Source organism: Fukomys damarensis, unplaced genomic scaffold (assembly GCF_012274545.1).
Source record: "Fukomys damarensis isolate Sample0158 unplaced genomic scaffold, DMR_v1.0_HiC HiC_scaffold_36, whole genome shotgun sequence".
Lineage (NCBI taxonomy): Eukaryota > Metazoa > Chordata > Mammalia > Rodentia > Bathyergidae > Fukomys > Fukomys damarensis.
In genome coordinates this window covers 32,551,106-32,556,028 of record NW_022900948.1, presented here as the reverse complement: position 1 = coordinate 32,556,028, position 4,923 = coordinate 32,551,106, and the positions used below count along the sequence as shown (strand labels likewise).

At 40.1% G+C, this 4,923-nt stretch overlaps 2 protein-coding genes across 6 annotated transcripts in view; one reads left to right on the top strand and one right to left on the bottom strand.

The window, feature by feature from the left end:
• The window catches only part of Trim32 (tripartite motif containing 32), a 13,951-nt gene extending 13,206 nt beyond the window's left edge, over positions 1-745 (bottom strand). The window contains exon 1 of the mRNA XM_010639449.3: positions 723-745. The gene's annotated coding sequence lies outside the window, so the exon portion shown is untranslated. The remainder of the gene's footprint in view (positions 1-722) is intronic.
• Positions 1-4,923, top strand: part of Astn2 (astrotactin 2) — a 770,953-nt gene that overhangs the window by 550,419 nt on the left and 215,611 nt on the right. Inside the window, exon 1 of one of the 5 annotated variants that reach the window (XM_033758954.1) lies at positions 125-617. The exons of the other annotated variants lie outside the window; for them this stretch is intronic. The gene's annotated coding sequence lies outside the window, so the exon portion shown is untranslated. Of the gene's footprint in view, positions 1-124; positions 618-4,923 lie in introns of those variants that run through there. 5 annotated transcript variants of the gene reach the window in all.

The following is a 4,923-nucleotide window of genomic DNA, read 5'->3' as shown; positions in this document are numbered from 1 at the left end:
ACGAGTCCACCGCAGCCAGCCCACCCGCCCGCTGCTCTACGCGCCTGCGCCGCGGCGCGCCCCCTCTTCGGGTGCTAATTCGTAGAGCCTTCTGTCTGTCACTGCGCCCCGCCCCCCAGGCATGCTGGGGCTTGTAGGCCTGCAGGCCCTGCACTCGGTGCTGGAGGCGCCGGCGGTGTAGACTTTCTGCCCCTTCCTAGAGGCCTTGGCAATGCCTAAAGTAGTTTCCCTTCTCCTTCGCACGAATGAAGAAATTGAGACCCATGGGCAAAAGAGGCCTGCCCAAGTTCTCTCAGCTAGTCGGAAGCCAAGCCGGAACTCACGGGTCTGACTCCATCTCAAGGTCTTAACCCCTTCACTAAACCGTGACCTCCAAGAGTATTCCTCAAAAGAGCCTGGACACCTCGCAGAAAGGCCTTTCTGAACCTCAGCTTTCCCGTCTGAGAGATGGAGCAAGGAAAGACAAACACAGAACCTGGACTCTCTTCGAAAGGCAGTGCCTCTGGCCCTGTATTTCTCCCTGTGACACGCCCCTTTCTAGAGACAGATGATCTGAGAAGTAAACTGTTTCTGTGAAGGAGTCTTTTGTCTACACAGCTGGAAGGTGGACTGCAGAGGTAGATATGGGGAAACACTGTAGCTGCTATGCCTGCAGACTGAAGCTATCCGGGTACCCAAACCCAAGGCCAGTTTTGGGGAGTGGGGCAGGAGGGGAGCCTTACCGGGTGGGAGGTGATCCTCTGTACTGCCTGGCCAGGACCTGCAGTCCCCAAGGTAGTTTGGGGCCAATCACCTGCTCATATTGTATAGTTTACAAGCAAAAGGATTATGAAGTACTGTGTAATCTCTGCTTGATTTTGAAATTTCAGTGTGACCCTGAATGTGACCCTGCACAATGATTAAACAAAAAACAGTAATAAACCTAACGTCTTTAAGGCCTTTCTGAGTGGACAGTTATACACTTCACCAGCATAGCTCACTTAATCCTCATAAAGCTCTTTAAAATAAGGTGACTGATTGCTATGCTATTAAATAACAAGGTCACTAATTCCTAAATGTGAAAACCTAGATTTCAGCCCAATTCTGAGAATCAGGCATGGTAGTTACTGCCTGTAATCCCTGCTACTCAGGAGGCTGAGGCAAGAAGATCAGAAGTTGAAAGATAGCTTCTCTCAAAATAAGATTTTGAAAAGGCTGAGAGTGTACTTCAGTGGTAGAACACTTGCCTAGCACGTAGAAGAATTGGGATTCAGTCCCCAGGGCCTCAAAATCAGAAAAAAAAAAAATCTAAACCCAATTTTGAGAACCCACCCTCTTTTCCTTGTTTAATTTTTCCCCTATTTCCTTATCTCTAAATAAAAGTGGGATTTGCTATGAGGTCAAGATTATGACTTATTTTCACTTGGCTATTGATAACTTTTTAAAAAACTGTAATTAGTTCTTACATATTCTGTGCTGCTTGTTCCATAATTCCCAGCCTCCAGCATTTCAGATATTAGGATGGATAGGAGGTTTGAATGACATATTTCATGCCTCTTTGAGCAGACCACCCAGGGGCTTGGGACTCCTTAGTTGACCTACTGCTCTTGGAAGCCTCAACAATGGACGTATAATCAAGGGCTATCTGGGATTTCCGCAGGCAGACCATGGTTAGATTGAGTAAAACTTGGACTGAAAAGAAATCCCAGTTGGGGACTGCAGGGCTTAGAGCACATTTTGCTTGAAATTGGCAACTGGTGGATACAGAGAGAGCCTTGTAAAGACAGAGAAGCTTTTGCTTTCCTAACCTTCCTGTGCTCCTGGAAACTGGTGTGTTCACTGAATCAGGACTTGGAGTTTGACGATTTCTCACAAAGCACATACTATAGTTGTTGTTGTTTTTTTTTCCACTAAGTTTATTGGTACATTTAAAGCAAACAATACAGTTACATTTATCTTTGGGATCTTGTACCTTTCTTTACATGATATATCTTGGTTCTTGTTCCCCATATCCCTGCCCTCCCTTCACTCCCTTCACCCTTCCCTATTGACAAAGGCTTTGTTTCCTTTTTTTTTCATTTGTTCACATTTTTTTCTTTTCCTTTATCTCCTTTCCCCTCCCCTTCCCACTTCCCCTTTAACCATTTTCTTCATATTTCACCTTCTCAATTATAACATTTGAACCTCATTTACACTTTAGTTTTTCACACTGGAGAAACTATTCAGTATTTACTCGTGTGCCCTGTTTATTTCACTTAAGAGTATAGCCTTAATGTGCTCCGGGTATTTAGCTATAAATGTTTCTAGTTTCTCATTCCTTATGGCTGAGTAGTACTCCATTTTATAGAAAAACCACATCTTCTTTGTCCTGTCTCCAGTTTATAGTTGGGTTTTAATTATCTATTACCTATCATCTTTAGCAGTGAGATGTGAACTCCCTGAAGGACATTGCTCTTTGCAGTCACATCTGTATGCATAGTGCTCAACAGCATATAAGTAAGATTTTCTGAGTAAATGAGTCAGACAGGAAAATGTGACCTTAGGCAAATCATATTTCCTGTTTTTCCTAGAATTATTCTAACAGCAAAATGACTCAGTGGGATCAGTCAGGTAAGAGTTGGGCCATTTATTGAACATCATTAATATGTTAGACACTTCATAGATACATCATAGTATGGTCTCCTTAGCAGTTCCTTAAGTAGAGAGCAGTAGCTTCATGTTGCAAAAGAGCTAATAAGAAGATTAAATAGCTCACTTAAAGCCAACAACTAGGAAGTGGTACAGCTGGAGTACAAACTCAGGCATATTAGCCCATGACACACTCTGAACCACCGCCCTAGAACTACCCATATTTATGGATACAAGTTGCTTTCCATTTTATTGAGTAGAGTTTGTTTATAAAATTCAAAAAGAAGAGAGATGGTAATGCTTAGGAGATTAGGGAATGTCTGGCACATTATGGCTGTCCTTATGACCACATAGTATAATTCTCTCAAAGCAAATATTCTCATTTATGCTATTCTGAGCATTGACAACAGAAGTGTGGGGAATGCTATCTGCCTTGGATTTCTGTCATGTTGGAAGCTCAGGTTGGCTTATTCCACTGGAAAGGCAGGGGCAAGGGTCGGGTGTTTCTACCAGCTATTCTGTTATAGGTGGGAGGTTTGAGATAGTTGCTGTCCAATGGTTTCTAGCTTATTCTCCCTTCTCAAACTAGGCAGGGAGAATTAGTACTCATCCAAAAACCGCAGTTAGCAGCCCCAAATTGCAATTCAGAACTATTCACACATATGTGCACACATGCACACAAGTGCGCACACACACAAGCATATATAGTACATATTGATGTTTTCTCTATCACTGAGAAGAAAAAATCGTGCTCCTGAAAGCCTTAGGATAAAACTCAAGTATGCCTTTAAAAACCCCTTCTCTCTTTAAAAATATGGGTGTTTATTTGACTGTCTTTTTTAATGTTTAAATTACTTACCAATTGAATTAATTTCCACACTTCCCACAAAAATCACAGAGTGAAATAAGCACTCTGGGGATCTCTACTCATTTTTCTCCTGTAGCTTTGCTATACTGGCACAATGTTAGCATTCCTCTTACTCGGAGACATTTAAAAAATACTCTTTGTGGAGTCTTTACTCTTTACTCAGCATTTCAATATAATGGTTTCTCATTTAACATTTAAACAATGTGTATCATTTTTGGAGGGCTGCAGTAGCAAATTGCCACAAACTGTCTGGCTTAAAACAAGTCAAATTTATTCTCACAGTTCTGGAGGTTAGAAGTCTGAATTCATGGTGTCAGCAGGGCCATGCTCACGCCAAAGCTCATGCAAATGAAGATCCTTGCTTATTCTACCTCCTGGTGGCCTCAGACATTCTTTGGTTTGTGAACACCAGTCTTACTGGTTGAAAGGGCTGCTCCACTTCAGTATGAAGTCGCTTTAACTGGTTACATCTATACATTCTTAATTCCATATAAAGTCGCATTCTGATATCCTAGGACTTAGGCCTTCAACAAATCTTTTTGGGAGGATTCAGGTTAGCTGAATATTGTTTTGTTTCCTTTATTTCTAAAAAAAGATCTCTGGTTTTCATTCACTTTAAAATAGAGCTACCTGACTTACACTACTGTTAGGAACAAGATGAGACATGGGAGATAAAATGCTTAGTATTTTGCCTGACATGTACTTCTAATATTCATTGTATTTCATTTATTATTATTATTAAAATAAGTTTGCTTATTAAGTACACCATTGTATAGTAATAGAGAGGGCTTTGTAATAAGATAAAACTCTACTTGCACATGCCTGGAAAGTATTTTGGGATAGATGAGAACATGATTTGTAGTAATACTTGGTAACTTGTTGCAACAGATGAAAGCATTGTAACCTTAGTCAACTTAGCATCTTTGTACTTCATTTTTCTCCTCCACAAAATTGGGATAATATTAGTTATCAATCACATAGAAATATGAGTATTTAATGACTCAGTACATCTAAAAGTTTTAGAGCCCTACCTCATAAAGAATAAGTGCTCTTTGAATTGGCATCATATGTATTATTCAGTTATTGGCATTAATTATTTTGTTACTAATGTCATCATTGTTCTCAACAAAGTAAGTCTCCTCTTCTCCCTCACTAGCAACTTAATTAAGAGGGGAAAAGGAATGTTTTGCTTAAGGGGAAAAATGTTAGGACACAGAAACATGAATGGCAGGGCACCCTTATGGTGGTTTCTTCTACAGTACAGTACAGTACTGTGATTTTTGCTGATTGTACCATATAGTGCTGTAGTTGTATGTTTTGTTATACATTATAGTAGTACACTTAAAGTTACAAAAATAAAAGCAAAGTCATCAAGTTGGAGTTTCCTTTTGACCATTTCTTTGCTGTTAATATACATACTATATATATATATACATATATATATTTCA